The sequence below is a fragment of the Ailuropoda melanoleuca genome, chromosome 20 (genome assembly GCF_002007445.2).
Source record: "Ailuropoda melanoleuca isolate Jingjing chromosome 20, ASM200744v2, whole genome shotgun sequence".
Classification (NCBI taxonomy): Eukaryota; Metazoa; Chordata; class Mammalia; order Carnivora; family Ursidae; genus Ailuropoda; species Ailuropoda melanoleuca.
In genome coordinates, this window is record NC_048237.1 from 714969 (window position 1) to 732056 (window position 17088).

Genomic DNA, 17088 nt, shown 5'->3' on the forward strand with positions numbered 1-17088 from the left:
TCGTTACTTAAACACACATTTTGTGGTATTTAAGACCACAGGACCTACCCTTTCTTTTCTCCCATCTGGGTTGAAATTTTACTACAGATTAGATGAGAAAAGATCAAACATTGTCTACAGAAAGCTTCAGAGAGCAAAGAAGTCTAAACAAATGTCGTGTTATTTATCAATACATACAGATATTTGTAATTCTTGTGTCTGCAGGTAAGCAATTTGGTACTTTCTCTCTGAGAAGAAGCCTGAATTGGGTACCTGGGCCCAAGTGGAGAGATGATCAAGTTAGGCTGTCTGTTTTTAATATAAGCCCATAGCTATGGTTCCTATCCTTTGGGGATATTTTAATGAGTCGGCAGAAGCCAGAAATAAATGCTGTTTAATTGTGGCTTCTGGAGGCCAGCAGGTACGTCCAGGAATATGGCACATTCATTCATTCATTTATTCACACATTAATCACCCACTACATACCACACACAGTGCTGAGCGCTTAGGGCACAGCTGCAAGCATAATAAAAAAATTTTGGCCTTCCGGAGCTTATATCTTAATGGGGGAAAAGGGAAGGAAAAAAGAAACAAATGTACATAATCATGTCAATACTGGTAAGTGCTGTGGAGAAAAAAATAATGTAGGGAATAGTGACAATTGGGGGCCATTCTGGAAAGGGTGATCAAGGAACTTGTCTCTAAAGAGATGACGTTTGAGCACAGGAGGAATTAAAGAGGAAGCTACAAAAATATCTGAGGAAATAATATTCCAAGAAGAGGAAACGGCAAGTGAAAGGTCCAGAACAGAAAACAAGGGCCATGTATCTGAGAAACAGTCAGAAGGCCAGTGTAGCCAGGGGAGGGAGGGAGAGAGGGAGGGAAAGAAAAAGAGGAAAGAAAGACACTGCTATGTGACCACACGTAAAAACTCCCAGCGGCTAACGCATCATCCATTTGTAAAACGGTGGCAGCGTCAGCATGCAGCAGCCCCAGTTCCTTCGCAGGAAAGCAAGCAGCTCCGTATATTTGGCACGATATAAAGTTTCCAAGACAGTCCCCTTACACCCTTTGAGGTGACTAACCGAGATCCCTGGAGTCAGGCAGGGGACAGGAAAGCGTTACCATTCCGGTTTCGTGTCGGATGCACTCACGGGCGGGAGAATGCTCTGCTCTCCGACCTGCCCGTCTGCCTGTCTCCCGGGGAGAGTGGGCAAACACTTGGTCGGACAAATCAAAAGGTAGCTTGCGGCTGGGTCTACTTTGCTATTTCACATCAGAGAGCATTCGATCGCAACTTTCTAAAGCAGAGTAGAGAGAACAAAATGCAGCGACGGAAATATTGGGAAGAAGGCGATGGAGGCAAAACAGGGCTCGTCCGGGATTTGAACCCGGGACCTCTCGCACCCTAAGCGAGAATCATACCCCTAGACCAACGTGCCGGTCTGTAGGAGTTTTTTAACTCTGCCTCAAGGCTCATTCCCGTCACTGGGCGTTTCCAGAAAAACTGTGTATTCGAGTGCCTTCTGTTGGAAGGAATGCGTGCTTGTTTACCAGAAAGCCGAAGCCTCCCGCTGCAGCCGCTGCCGTGGATCCGGAGCCGGAGAGCCGCAGGGGAAGTGGATCACCCACTGCCTGAACGTCTCCTCCGGGCTGCGGCCGGCCTGGGAGATTCTGCGGCGTCGGAACCCTCCCTCTGACGGTCCTGCCGGCCTAGCTCCAGAGGCGCCCAACCAGATGCGGAGAAAAAAGGACCACAGGCCCCAGCGAGATTTGAACTCGCGACCCCTGGTTTACAAGACCAGTGCTCTAACCCCTGAGCTATGGAGCCCTCTCCCGTGCTGACGTTCTCTAGCTCTCATCTTATACAAGTGTCTAGTAAAGCCAGCATCCCAAAGCATGAAACGCAACTTGGGCTCGAGCAAAAATCCAAGATAGTCTCCCACAAAATTAGATTTTCTTCCTGTCCCGTCAACTCCTCTAAAAGACTCCGTTTTGAGTACAGCCACTACCAGGCTGTCTTGTCGTCTCTCATCTTGATACTCTGCTGAGACATTGCCTCCTGTGCCTCTGGTGACCAGAAAGGAGGCGGGTATCAGAATTCCAGATACTTGGGCACACGGGAGACCCACCAGAGAAATAAGAGGCGCGTAGAGAGGGCGTCTGATGGGCACGCGACGCACTCCTTTCACTTAATATTGTGGTAAAATCTGGGGAAGGTGAAAAGAGGTTTACCACGGTTTTTTCCTTTCTGAATCCAGAGCCCCACACCTTTATTTTGTATTTTGGAATTAATGCCTCCCTCACAAAGATTGAGGGGTAGGAGCAAGTAGGGGAAAGGGGTACTGGGGAGAAAGAGTTTAATCCTTCCTTAAAGACATAGACAGATTTATATACATCTTTGGTAGGAAAATAACATAATTTTAAAAAAAAGGATTTTCACTTTTTGAAAACCTTGTTTATATAAGCTAGTTAACAGGAACTAAAAATAAATTAAGAAAGGTCTTGTACGTTTTTCTTGCTGCAAATATAATCACAGATGAGCACTCATTCATGCCACCCCAAGAAGTGAACCAATTCTGTTTAGTAAGGGTTAGACTCTCCGCCCACACACCTGCTCTCGTACCCACTGTTTTTTCATGTTTCCATTTGTCCGCGATCATGAAGTTTGTAAGAAATCTGTAAGCCTGTGATTCGTTGTTAGAGTGGGAGTTAGGTTCCAGCCCAACACCCGGGAGGTCGGCAAGGAGGAAGTCGTGGTCAGCGATCAAAGTCAGAGGCCTCTCCGGGCAGCGCTCCATGAGCAGCAGGACCACGTCAGACAGGCCCAGGACCACCGAGGCCAAGCCCGGAAAGCCCTGACCTACTTAGAAAGAAGTGGGAAACCCTGCTTCTCGCCCCAATTAATGAATATTCCACCCCCTAGTTAACAACTGCAGGTAAAAGATGGAAACCCAAACCCCAGGGACGCAGTCCTCTCTCTTGATTTCACTCTGGAGCTCGCAGGCTCTCGCATATCAAGAGTGTATTTTTTGCCTTAAACTTTCCTGCTTGTGCCGCTCGCTCCTCTGCGGTGCTGCATGTCTGTCCTTGAATTATTTCTCATGACAAGACCAAGAACCTTCCATGACTCCTTTGGTTCTGGCTGAGTTGAGGCCCCAGGACCCCAGGTCTCCACAGTGTAGAGGCCTCTTTCAGGCTGCAGGCTTGAGCAATGGAAACTTGACCAAGACAGAAGGGCCCGTGACAACCCCCTGGCTGAGTACAGACAGGCCTATCAGGTGACCCGCATCAAAATATCCATAAGCTCACTGACCAATGGGCTCCTTACAACCAGGCACAGTTTCCAAAAAAGGGAAAATTCCAACCGTTCCCCATACCTGCTCACCTTCCCTCTTTAAATACAGCCCCCCACCACTGCCTCCTTGCAGACAGTCTGTCCTTTGCTGTCCTGCCTGGAGCTCCCTTGAGGTGTATTCGGTAAAGTGTCACACATCTAAAAGGAATTTAAAATGCTCAAAGGAGAAGCCAGAACAGCAACCATGGGCCTGAGGTTTTTTGGTCTCTCCTTCACAGACATCACCTCCAGGGGCAGGGTCCTCACTCTCCTCACAGGATAAATGAGCGTTTGCCCAACAGACCCTATCTACATGCAGTCCATTTCCTACCCCTGAAGTCTGACTCAGGACCTTACATCTACCCCTCTCCTTCTTCCAGCCACGCTCTGCCCTCAGCTCACTTGGGTTGGCCTGACTCCGGAGGTTCCCAGAGCCCATTCCACTGGCCCGTTCCAGAGAACAACATCAAAAGGGCATGTTCCAGAGTGCTCTGGCCAATTAGAAGTTCTTGACTTCTAACTTGACCCCTACGAGCGATCTTAGGATTGTTTTTAATTATTTTGTTTGTTTGTTTGTCTCTATTTCTTCCATTTTCCCTCAACTTTTTATTTTGCGAAATTTTAACTCTAGGGTGGAAATAAATGAAATCCAGCTAAAAGACAACAAGCAAAGGCTATATATTCAGAGCTTGCCGTCGCAAGGAAGTGGTCGCTTGAGTTCTGGCAGACAGAAAAGGGAAAGCTTTGTAATGGGGAAAAAAGGAAGGCTTCAGGTGTACCTTGATTGGGGGCTATTGGTATGGGGAAGCGGCACACAATCTATCTGGAAGCAGGGAGTCCTGTGGGGTTGGTTAGGGGTACATATTTGGTTTTCTCTGGTTGGTCCTAAGTTGGAAGCAAGGACAAATATTAGCAAAGCTGTCAGTTACTAATCAAGTCTTACCCACTTGGCACTGATTGTTACAGGGTTATTGCTTGGCTTCCTGGATTGTTACTAGAGAGAGTGGTCTGAGTTCCTATAGGTCTGACTTAAAGAGAGTAGGCTGCTTTCCTGAGCTGATGAACACTGTAAGGGAAAAATACAGAATTAAAAATAAGAGGCTTGAGTCTTCCTGTTGAAAATGAGAAAGTGATTACCCTCCTCTCCTTTTCCTTTGAACATTTACTTTAGAAAACTTGCAAGTATAACACATCACAGTATTTTGCATTACTGTGATGAATGATATAATTAACATGTGAGACCATATAGGAACTAAATATTTACGTAGGGGCTCAATAAATGCTGAAAGGACTATCTGCTACATTCCTCGAAAGGAACATATTATTTACTAGTATTTAATGTTAGTGAGATTTTTACAGCACATGCGGAAGGGGGCCGCAGGCCAATACCTGGGTGGCTCTCTATTGGACCTAGGGACAAAACTTTACACTGCAGTGTAATGCAAGCCTTCTGCTGATCCAGAAGGATTCTTATGGAAACACAACCTATCTAAGTCAAACAAAACATAAGAGGAGACAAGTCGTAACAAGGTAAGCATACTGGAAAGTGTGCTTGGATAAACTTTCAAATGCCCTAAATTGAGCATAGGGCATTTGATACACAGATTGGAACACGGAGTACTTCTCAACGTTCTCTCACCTTTGGGGAGTTTGTTAAGACTCCAATTCCTTGAATCTCAGGCCTGAGATCCTGCATTTCTAATAAGTTACCAGGAGACGCTGATGCTGCTGGTGCCTGGACCGCACTATGAGTATCAATGTCTTGAATTTCCTGCTTGTCTATAAATTTTCATCATCTGGACTATTAGCAAGGTAAGGATAGCACAACACTCAAGGTTAAATTCTCCAGCAGTACTGCAGAATGCTAGAGTCTAGAATACGAGCATTCTATGCTGAAGAGGGAAGGGATAACCATGTGCCAGACAAACACATCGCATTTATCTGTATCCCACATCTTTCCAAAGAGGCGCTTATCTACTTGCTTCAGATACAGGACAATAAAGTGGGTGGCAAAGTCGGTACCCCACTGGGAAAGCTGCGACACCTGGCTTGTGAGTCTCTGGGCATTTCTTATTTGAACTGTCCAGTCCAACATAGGATCCATTTCTTGAGGGGACTAGACCAAGGCACCTCCCTCCACTGAGGGCCGGTGAGTTCAAGGTAAGCATGAGTCCTCAGGCACTATGCAGGGACTGGTCAGGACAGCCACGCACCCTGGGTAGTAAAGGAACTTCAGCCAGGTACGGGAGACTGTGGTACCTTCTCTCCTGGTAAGAAAGCGCCTTCAAGCCTGTCACTTTGGATGCTGAACACGCAGCGTCCCAGGATCAAAGGGAGCTCTGCTGTAATGACCAGGTTCTTTCCTGTTGACTGGTTTTTTTTATGGCCTGATCAGGAAGGGCTCAGGTCACTGCCATCTTATGAGAATCTCTGTTGTTGTTTTAGGTTAAAACATAGTTACAGAAACTGTGGTTTATTCAAATGTGTATGTGCCCTAACATACATGGACACGAGTGTGTCTGTGTAATCACATTTGGAGATCTCATCCAAAGTGTCAATAAGACCTTCCCAAGACCTTCCCAAGACCTACCCGTAGACCCTGAGTCTCTTGTCTGGCTCAGTAGGAGGCATAATAGTTCAACCGATATTTTAATTTTTTTTTTTTTTAATTTTAAATAGGCTTCACTCCCAACCTGGGGCTGGAATTCACCACCTTGGGATCAAGGGTCGCATGCTCCACCCACTAAGCTAGCCAGGCCCCCTCAACCTATATTTTAAATATTTGTTCTCTCCCTTCCCATTTCCTCCCCACTTCTTCCGAGTAATAAAAAGCCTCAGGTTCTTTTCTCCCTTTCGGACTCCTGCTTCCTTCTCTTACTGAGGGTTACACAGGTTCTCTCCACCTTGAGATTAACACCAGTCTTCCCACAGCAGTCTTTCCAAAGTGGCAAAGACTTTTGCGTACTGCTGAAAGCAATCAGCTCACACTCACTTTTTTCCCTGAGGATTCTGAAACACAGAGTGAAGTTTCTCAGTACACTTCAGCCAAAAGGGCCGGCTACAGGTATGTGAATCCCTCTGGCTCCAGTGTGTAGGGCGCAGAAGCCACAGCGTTGACCATTGTGCTGGACTGGATGGTGCCCCCTGGCCTTCGCTGCTGACAGCCGCCAAGCCTGTGCCTGGCTCCTGACTCTGGGAGCTTCTGGAGAGAAAAAGAACTTGGCTGGAGCCTGAGGCTGGACGCCCATGTCTGCCCAGGGAGCTCAGAGTGCCCATGAACTAGAAGTAGAGAGAGGAAAGCAGAAGGCATAAATGAGGCACTTAATATGTTGTCTGCAAGGAAAGGTCGGGGGGCAGTAAGGGTGCAGGTGGCAGGGCGAAGGGGGTATGGCCCAGCAGGCAGCCGTCTGGAGGGGATGGGGTGCTGATGCAGAGCCCAAGAAGACCCCGCCGCTGATCCCGGTCGGTCCAGGACCCCTCCTTCGCGGGGCCCCAGCCTTCTCCTGACCCCTCTTCCCCGCCTCGGTCTACAGCCACCAGATGCTCCCTGCGCCCTATTTCCAAGCAGCTTTTCTAGAACTTCTTTTCTGTTCGTCGCCCCCTCCCATGGCAGCGAGGACGGGAGCTAGCAGGACCTTCGCCCCCTGAAGATCCATAAAGAACAACTTTTTCTCTCTCTGCGCGCCTCCAACCCCCGACCCTCAGGCCACCAGGACTTGGGGAAAGACCTCGGAGAGCCCTGAGGCAAGGAGAGGCAGGAGGAGGTCGGAGCGGGGGAGGAGGGGCCCCTGAAGTTCAGAAACTAGACTCCCGGGAGAATTTCTGGCTCCAGAGACTCAGAAATGGCCAACCAGAAACAGGAAGGAAAAGAAAAAAAGAATATGGGTAAGATAGAATCCAGGGCTTTGAGCCTAGTAGAGTTCGTGGTCAGGTACGAGACCCCACTTTGGGTCAGGAGACGGCAGTTATCATCATGAAATTTTTCCTAGCTTTCCCTCTGCTCCTTTCAAAAGAAATCGCACGGAGCTAGTGGCGCCTGGACCCAAGGGAAGCCCGGAATCCTCCCCTTCTGGGGCTGGGGACGCTCCTGGCATGCAACCTCCCTGCGGGGTCACTTTGGTCCCCATCTAAGGGAAATGGTTCGGTTACCACGGCCGAGCGGTGGTTACTGACCAAGAGGGCCGCAACTCCCCAGTCTCTCCGTTCTGACTGAACCTGCAGGAGGAGGCGACCAAGGGGTGCCCCCGGAACGCGGTGGCGGGCGGGCCAGATCTGTGAACGAAAGGGCGCCTCCTGCTGGATCTGAACTCCGACCTCATTCGCGCTGAGACTCAGGCACCGACGAATGACTCGACAGCGAGGAGCTCCTTATTCAATCTTCTCTAATCACCTGTAATAAGTCGCCAGCGGGGTTTTTCTTTTCTGGGTCTTACTGCCTAGGTTAAAGAAAAGGTAGAAATCTTCCAAGGACATTCACACTAGTAATCGTTGACTACCTTGTGGCTCACTTCCCAGGCGTGTGACAATACGATTCCTCCTTTCCTGCGTTTGCTCAGATCCGCAGGGATGAATGAAAACGCTGCGGGGAACCCTACTAACCATGAAGAAAAAATCCGAATTTTGAGCCCACACGCTGGGAAGGGTAAATAACTTAGTGATGGGGAAAAAAACTTCCTGGCAAGTGGTAGTGTGGCCGAGCGGTCTAAGGCGCTGGATTTAGGCTCCAGTCTCTTCGGAGGCGTGGGTTCGAATCCCACCGCTGCCAATGCTGTGTTTTAATCTAGCTACAAATAGTCTTCTTTGTTAGAAGGGAGTTTGAAGAAGACTGTCTAGCAGTAACTATTCGAAATCCCTCTTCCCCAACGTAAAGTTCCTAGCGGACACTAATTTCTCTATTTGCACATCAAACCACCTCGGTTTACTGCTTGAGATCGTCCTGCTCTTCTGACATTCCCTCCCAGGCTTAGTATGTGCACCGGACCTTCCTCTTGTCTAGGCTTTTGCACTGCTTTTGTGTACCCCCAATCGGGAACGTTTTTGGTCTTCCTCTTCTAAAATCCACTCACGCTGATTAATTCTTATGACGTGGCTTAGGCATCATCTGGTCAGGAAGACGTCCCAGAAATTTCCTGCCCCCAGCCCCCGCCCCAGTCATTCCGCCCCTGACACTAATTTAGGAGCTGCAGCTCTGTGGTCTGAGAAGTAACCTGCACAGACCCAATTTTGGTTTTAATTACGTTACTTTTGTAATTGAATACGATGGATGAATGAGAAAGCCAATACTACCCAGGCTTCAAGCTCTCACTCGAGCATCATTGCTTTATGGGGTGGTGTTGGGTAGGTAAACAGCTATTTTGAATTTGACTCTACAGGTGGCTTTGTGATTCCAAAACACTTCCAAGCTGATTCTTGGCTGACTCCTTGCTTGGGGCCCAGGGAGCGTGTGCTGTGAATGGTGTTGGCTTAGCCACTCCCCCGCGCCTTCCAATGAATCTACTTATCTTCGAGACTGTCCAGGTCTCTAAACCACTTAACTGCAATACCTGTGCAGAGCCTGATTCAGTGTGTCCTCAGGGACTGCTTAGTGGTACCCTCTTAGAAGGGCTGTTCCACTGAACTTCTCAGCCATTTACAACCCCTGTTACTTACAGTCCTACTCCTGGATTTGAGCAGGCAGTTCCCTTGGAGAAGGTAGAGAATTCCCCAAGAGTGTCATGAGGAATGAGTGAAATAAATGGAGGAGGGAACGAGGACTCTGCAAGAACCAAGGTCTTGGGGTTTTTCATGCCACTCTTTGATTGTGCCTTCGTTTTTATGACTTTCCCCCTCCTCATTCAAAATCCTCTCCCATGTTCTCCCAGGCCCCCTTCATTTCACTTTGATGACTCCTCTTTGATGTTCCCTTCCTTTTCACCCACCTCCCACCAAGAAATATCTTGGGCAACTGAGATTTTCACAAAAGAAACCGTTTTTCTCAGAAATGGAGAGATTTCTCTCTTAGCCATGGGAGGATTCAGCGACAAGGCAGCTGTCTACAAGCCAATAAGCAGGGCATTGTCAGACACCAAATCTGTTGGCACCTGGATCTTGGACTTCCTAGTCTCCAGAGCTGTGAGCGATACGTTTTTGGATTAAGCCACAATGGTATTTTTGTTATAGCAGCCTGAGCTAAGACTAGCAGTTTTAGATTTACAGCAAAATTGGGTAAGAAAACACAGCGTTCCTACACACCTCCTTTCCTCCCTACGCACCACACAGCGTCCTCACCGTCAGCCTCCTGCACTAGTGGTTTGCGTTCGCTACAATGAGTGAACCAACGAGTACGTATCGTTATCTACCCCAGGCCACAGTGAACACTAGGATTTACTCTATGTATCATGCACTCCATGGGGTTTTGACAACTGTACAAATGACACATATCCACCATTCCACTCTAGTATCGTACAGAAGAGTTTCACTGCCCTAAAAACTGTGCTCTGCCAATGCAACCCCCCCAACCATTGGCGACCACTGATCATTTTACTGTCTCCATAATTTTGCATTTTCCAGAACGTCATATATTTGGAATCATAACCTTTTCAGATTGGCTCCTTGCACTTAGTGGTATGCATTTAAAGTTTCTCCGTATCACTTCATGGCTTAATGTCTCATTTCTTCTTAGTGCTGAATAAATATGTCCTTTGTTTTAATGTACCACAGTTTATTGTGGTTTTTGTGTGGACGTACTTTTCAATTCATTGAGGTAGTTACCTAGAAACGTGATTCCTGGATTACATGATAAGAGTGTATTTAGTTTTGTAAGAAACTGCCAGAATGTCTTCCACAGTGGCACAGAGTATGTTTAAATTTTATTTTGTAAGGTTAAAACATTTTTTTTATTAATGTAATGTATACAAGTGATATCTTTTGAAAAAAACAAAAAATATAAAGAGTACAAATCACCCACAAATAACTAAATCTCGCCATATTTCCTTTTTTCATGTATAAATGATAAGTTTATAGAGGTAGACGAGAATACCTGACCGAACGTTACGCCTTTTACGGCTCCTGATTTATAACGCCCAGTGCCCTCGAGAAAGTAGGGACATTCTCCAAGAATGTCATAACTACATCCTGGTCAATATTAAATAGCAACCAACATTGTCTACTCTGGTGATGAAACAGTACCCTCTCGTTTAAATCAGCATCTCCTTTCTTCTTACTGGAGGGACAGCTGCGTGCGTAGATTTAACCGTTTGCATTGCTTATTCTCCATCGTGTAGTTATCCTTTCCAAGCGTAGCCTTTCTAATGTGTTTCTCCTTAATCTCTGATTTCTCTAGTGTACATTACTCGCCCTTATGAAAAAGTGGGGGTATCTGGTGAGGTTGAGGGATGTTACCCCAATATTCAATCAACGTAAACTGGTCCCAAAGATTAGGAGATAACAGATCCAAGTCTTATATGAAAGCCATTAGTTCACATCTACTGCATAGTCAGAAAGAAGATAAGTGAAATTAAGTTTCTTGGCAGGGAGTAAGTTGCTCTCTTATTGCCTGAAAATAGAATTACAGTAAATGTTTCAGGTCATCCAGTTGGGAGGATAAAATTTTCAGGAAGTAGGGGCCATCGTCAAAATGCAATGTACCTCCTTCGAGCCGGAATCGAACCAGCGACCTAAGGATGACAGCAGTTGTTTCCCTCTACAGTCCTCCGCTCTACCAGCTGAGCTATCGAAGGGCACGACAACTGTGCCTTAATGTAGATTTTTGTGGAAATAGTAACAGCTAGTGAGCTGTCTGGCCTCTTTGTATTTGAGGTTCGGACTAAGACTGACGCCCACCAAGTCCCCACAGAGTCTTATCTATAACAAATCGAATCCCGAGGAGTAGCCTGGGGTGTAGGACGCGGACTCTGAGTCTGAGAAAGTGAGCTTGGAAGCAGCACAGAAGCCCAATGGGGCGTAGCTTCTGGACTACACTGCAGGATTAACCCGCCAGCGGGTCGCTCCACCGGCGCAGGAGAAACCCGGCTCCCGGCTGGCTGCACTCGGCAGGTGCACAGGACTCCACGCCGCTGGGGTCAAAGCTGTCAATGGGCCGAAGTTGCCCTGTTCCGCAAATACGGAGGTGTGGACTCGTGCCAACCCATTCTGTGTTCTAGCAGCGACTTGAGTAACCTGGTTCCTCTCCTGCTTACTGAACGGTACAGACACGTCAATTTTACCTCGGGATCACAGGAGCCCAGATTCTGTGATCTTCTGTCCTGGATCTCTAGGATCTGATTATCCCAGAAAGATCACACAGTGCTTTTTCCCTCCAAGTCCTTTTCAATAAGTGAACAAAAACGGAGAATAACATTGGGGGAGAACCAGCATCACACCGAAGGCTCCAGCGAGATTTGAACTCGCGACCCCTGGTTTACAAGACCAGTGCTCTAACCCCTGAGCTATGGAGCCAACCCACAGCCCACTTCTTACTGCTGAATTCTTTTGTTTTAAAAAACTGCAGTCAACTGACTTTACATCTAAAGTTTAACAGACAATTCAAACTTGAGGGGAATTTGTTTTGAAGGAAGTACCTTCAAACAAGGGAGTGATGAAGAAACATGTTCTTGACTAGGCCTAAACGAGGATGCAAGTCTCTCCAAGAGCAGGGCAAGCCCCATAGCACAGTCTGGTCAGCCTCAGTCCTGACAAGTCCCTGAGCTCCGGCCACAGCAAGGCCAGAGTGGAGGGAGGCCTGAGGTCAAGTGGGGTAGGGTGAGGGTGCCTTACAGAAGAGAAGGGTGAAAGACATGGACGGCAGCAGCCCCACCGTCTCCAATCTGCTTGGACTCACAACGAACTGCTCCAGCTCTTACAGATTACGATGGGGTTGTTTTATGTTTTGTTTTGCTTTGTTTTAAAGGGAGGTGGCTTTCTCTAAACACAGTTCATACCCCTCCGACCCTCAGAATTTGGGGGGGGGGCGGAGGCAGTGAGAACCGGAAGGCATCCAGACCCCCCTTCCCCCCTCCCCAAGCCTTTCAGGCAGAGTCAGGCTCCTCACAGTGGACCCGGGCCTGAGATCCCTCCAGTTTTCCTGAAACAGAAGCCGGCTAAAAGAGAGCGCGCCCTTTCCTCGGTCCTTTAAAGCTCTCTGCTAACAACTTGGAGCGCGAGAGGCAGCTGCTTCTCTCTGGGCCACCATGCTCTTGTAAATGCCCAGCCTAAAGTCCAGAACAAATAGAAAGTGGAGACTTGTGGGAGGGTTGGAAGGGAGCGCTCCTCTTTTCCTTTTCCCTCCTCTGGTAGCTCGCCCAGGAGTCTGGTGCCTGGTTCAGGGGATTCAATAGCTATTCACCGAGTTTGCACCCCGTGCCAGGAACGTGTTCGGCGCAGGGTAGACAATGTGACCAAGGCAGACAAGCCAGAGCCCAAGAACTTCGTTCCCCAAGCAGAAAGCCTTGCAAAGTAAGGACAACGCCCTCCCTTCCCTTTCCACCCACCACATTCTGGTTGATAGAGAAGCGGGCAGGTCCAGCCTTCTTTAAAGAGGGTATGGGAAGGGGGCAACTCTTCCCCGAGGTCACCTTCTGCCCACCCTTGAAGGGTGCTTTAACTAAAGCACAAAGTTTATTAAATAAAGCTGAAAGGAAACCGCAAAAGCGTTTATGCAAATGTTGAGAGAGAGAGCCGAGTGGACTAAAGCGGTGGTTCCAGGATTTGACCTCCATGGGGGCTATAGTGTCCAGTTCCTCTGCTGGTCCTGGAGGTAACCTTTGCCTCTTAGTGAGGTCGGTGGGTCTTATTGTTCCTGTGTCCTTACACCCCGGGATGCCTGCGACGGCTCTGGTCCTAACGGTGTAAGCATCCAGACCCCAACTCGGGAGGGTCCACGGACAGACTCGCAGCTCAGCCTGGACTGCTTCATGAACATCCCTACCTCTGGAACGCCGCGGCTCGCGTTCCTCCCAATGCGCACATTGATGTTCTTGGGGTCTGGAGGAAATTGCTGGGTTTATGAACTGCATCAAAAACAGCGTGATGCAGCTAATAGGATGAATGAACATTCCAAAAGAGGAAAACCCCTTCTCAGGCCTGGCTCGTTGGTCTAGTGGTATGATTCTCGCTTTGGGTGCGAGAGGTCCCGGGTTCAAATCCCGGACGAGCCCAGTTTTTGTTCTTTGGGTTTTTTTCCCCCTCTGCCTCCCCTGTAGAGCCAAACAAAGCCAACACCGCCCCAAGTCAAAATCCACCTAGGCTGAGGTCAGTTCCACCCCGGATCTGTTTCGAGATCAGCTTCCGGGCAAGTTGGACCTTCTGTGGACCGATACAAGGACAACGAAGATGCTACCGCGAGCCAAGGGCTTCATGAGATCGGGCTGCCCCCGTCCGGCTCTGACAGGTTCTTTGGTCAGGAATAGCTTGCTCCGGCGGTTCTTACCCAGGCACTTCGCCGGGAAAAAAGCTAGTGCCCTTCTCGCGAGGGCATTGCGCACGGAACAGAGCGGCACCTGGAGGTGTGTTCGGATCGCAATGCCGGGCCAGAATCCTCCTCCAGAGGCCGGGGTCCACGGCAGCGATCCCTTCGCGGTGCAGAATCTAGCCCCCGCCTGGGAGCCCCCGCCTGGGTGAGGAGCGCGGCTGCGCTTTTGGTTCCGGACACCGTCTACCCCACAGTCACAAGCGCCCTGGCAGTCTTCCGAATAATGCACAGCTGCGGACTGGGGACACTTGCGCTCCGAAGGCGCAGACATCCATTCCATCCAAAAAGAGCCCAACTGAATGTTTTCCAAGACTCAATATAACGTAGTGATAAGTCGTCTTGCCATTTCTAGCAAGAATCCACTAGACCCGTTAGTGCTCTTTGATTGCTTACCTGGAAAACCAGCGGGCTGCCGTGTGAGGTGTCTTCCTGAAACCTTACAGTGTGGTTGATTTCGGTTTGCAGGAGTAGCCCAAACCTGCTGGAATGACAAGCCTTAGTTCGCTTATCTTCTGAAACAGCTTGTACAAGGGCAATCTCTGATTGGATTTCTGACTGATTCTATCGTATTTGTCCTTTCCCAGGTTCCTATCTTGGAAAGGTTATGTGGCCAGGCAAGAATCAAGGGTTTTGTGATTGGTGATTGGAAGGAGGGAAAAGTGAGGGCGGAATCTGCCGGGGTGCCCTGGTTACCAGTTGGTAGTCCCGTCAGAAGTGTGATGTAGCTAGCCTGGGCTTTCATGTGTTGGGTGTGTTTGCTACTGGGAGATGCACAGTAGGAAGCTGGATATAAAGTCCTGGCGTTCAGGAGAAAGAGTCAAACTAGAGAAGGGAATTTTTAGAATTAAAACCATAGTAATTGTGTGCGTGGTGGCAGGTGGGAGCTCCACTTGTGATCACGACATAATGTATTGACTTACTGAATCACTATGTTGTGCTTCTGAAACTAACGGAACAGTGCGTGTCAACTACAATTTAAAAAAAGAACCCACAAGGTGGTAGTTAACGTTGGCTTGGAGAAGAATGCGCAGGAAAGATCATTCACAGAGAAAGAATTTAAGGACAGGCCCTGGTGATCACCAGTGTGTAAAAAGTTGAGAATGGAATCCTGTGAGTGGAGGAACTGGAAAGGAAGCATCATGGCAGTCCCTTGCCCTGACAGCTGATTTGATTCCTTGGGGGCTATTGACTGCCTTTACCAGCTTTTAAAGCAGAAAGAGTAGGGAAGCTGACACGGGTGGGTTGAAGAAGGAGGGAAAGTGTGGACACGTAGGTAAAGAATTCTTTGTAGGAGTTTGGCTGTGAAGGGGAAGACCTAGACCTTTCATGGTTGGCTCAGATGTCTCAGGGTAGTTCATGATTATTTAGTGGGTCCTTTCTCTCCCTGCCCTCAGGACTAGCAAAGGTTTCTTGGGGTATCGAGGACTCTCAGGGACTTTTATGACCAGCACAGATGAAAGTGGCACCACTACTCCTCCTATTACCGTGGTAGGAGGCAGGAATACTGGCCGGGCTTACAATCAAGACAGGAAGAACTCAGCAGCACTTGAACAAAGGCACAGGATCGAATTAAAGGGGACTAGCTCATGGCCTGAGGAGGGAGGTGAAAGAAGGAAAAGCAGAAATAGTTTTCTGAAAAGCAGAAATAGTTTTAAGATGATCTTAGGTGGGAAAGAGGTGTGGGTTTCAGAACCCAAATAATGGTGGTATTGTCTGAGGTTCTTAAGGGTCTAAGTCTATCTGTTGATTCTTAGAGTCCTGGTTGCTTTTTTTGTTTTATTTTGTTGTAATATAACAGCTTTTTAAATAATATTGATTATGGGAGCTGGTGTGGGCCTTTAGTACTCTACACTGTTATAACGTGACACCCCCACCTCGAATCATGCAAAAAGGTCCCCGGCAAATCACCAGCGAGCATGGCTATTTGACCCTTATCCAGCCCTTATGTCATTTGTCCCTTCAAAAAAACGATGTGATGAGATTTTGCTGTGTTCCAAATTACCAGGTACTCTTCTTATTGGCAAGAAAAACAAACTCAGATAGGACCCGGTCTCTGTCTTCAAGGCATTTTTCAAAATAATGGGAAAACAGGGAAAATGGTCCAATTGCCAGAGCAAGTTTATCATTTAGGATTCGTAGATTTGCCTATTCTGGATATTTCATGTGAGTTGAATCATACAATACGTAGTCTTTCGTGACTGGCTTCTTTCACTTAGCGCTATGTTTTTAAGGTTCATCCATGTTGTAGCATTTATCAGTACTTCGCTCCTTTTTGTCAAGTAATATTCTGTTGTACGGATAGACCACATTTTATTTATCCGTTCATCAACTGATGGGCACTTGAGTTGTTTCCACTTTTTGGCATTATAATGCCACTATGGATACGGTGTACAAGTTTTTGTGTGGACACAAAAGTTTTTACTTCTTCTGGGTATATAACTAGAAGTGGAATTGATGAGTCATATGCAACTCTATGTTTAAGCTTTTGAGGAACTGTCAGATTTTTCTAGAGTGGATGCAGCAATTTACATTCCCACTAGAAGAGTGTGAGTGTTCTATTTCTTTATATCTTCATCAATACGGATTAATGTCTTTTCCATTATAGCCATTTCAATGGGTATGAAATGGTCTCTCATTGTGGTTTCATTTTATTTCCCTGATGACTAACAATGTAGAGTTTCATGTCCTTATTGACTATTTGTATAACTTTGTACGTCTCTTCGGATCCTTTGCCCATTTTTAATTGGGTTCTTTGTATTTTTGAGAATAGATGTTTTTATATATTCCGGATACAAGCCCTTTTTCAGGTGTATGACTTGCAACTACTTTCTGCCGTTCTGTGAGACATCTTTTTCGCTGTCTTTTTTTTTTTTTTAAAGATTTTATTTATTCGACAGAGATAGAGACAGCCAGCGAGAGAGGGAACAAGCAGGGGGAGTGGGAGAGGAAGAAGCAGGCTCATAGCAGAGGAGCCTGATGTGGGGCTCGATCCCATAACGCCGGGATCACGCCCTGAGCCGAAGGCAGACGTTTAACCGCTGTGCCACCCAGGCGCCCCCTTTTTCGCTGTCTTGATAAGTGTCCTTTGAAGCACAAAAATTTTTAGTTTTGATGAAGTTCCTGTATGTGGGTTTTTTGTTTGTTTGTTGGATTTTGAGCTTATGTTCAAGAAGACTTTATCTAAGGGAGTCTTGTACTGTCTGTGTTGAGGTGCGGCCCTCTTCAGAGATGTTGAGTCCATTCTGCCCATGGGTGTTATTAACTGAGAATAATGCTTATATGAAGATACTAGCTTGCGGTTTCCCAGATGACACAAATATTCATA

The 17088-nt window shown here is 47.5% G+C and overlaps 6 non-coding genes across 6 annotated transcripts; 2 read left to right on the forward strand and 4 right to left on the reverse strand.

Moving 5' to 3' along the window:
• Positions 1 to 1349: 1349 nt before the first annotated feature.
• On the reverse strand, positions 1350 to 1421 carry TRNAP-AGG. Its single transcript has one exon. It is a non-coding gene; the product is annotated as a tRNA-Pro (tRNA).
• Positions 1422 to 1737: 316 nt separating this feature from the next.
• TRNAT-UGU lies at positions 1738 to 1810 on the reverse strand. Its single transcript has one exon. It is a non-coding gene; the product is annotated as a tRNA-Thr (tRNA).
• Positions 1811 to 7999: 6189 nt separating this feature from the next.
• Positions 8000 to 8081, forward strand: TRNAL-UAG. Its single transcript has one exon. It is a non-coding gene; the product is annotated as a tRNA-Leu (tRNA).
• A 2862-nt stretch (positions 8082 to 10943) lies between these two features.
• TRNAY-GUA lies at positions 10944 to 11034 on the reverse strand. The gene is given in 2 exon segments: positions 10944 to 10979; positions 10998 to 11034. It is a non-coding gene; the product is annotated as a tRNA-Tyr (tRNA).
• A 645-nt stretch (positions 11035 to 11679) lies between these two features.
• Positions 11680 to 11752, reverse strand: TRNAT-UGU. Its single transcript has one exon. It is a non-coding gene; the product is annotated as a tRNA-Thr (tRNA).
• A 1625-nt stretch (positions 11753 to 13377) lies between these two features.
• TRNAP-UGG lies at positions 13378 to 13449 on the forward strand. The gene has a single exon. It is a non-coding gene; the product is annotated as a tRNA-Pro (tRNA).
• Positions 13450 to 17088: the final 3639 nt, after the last annotated feature.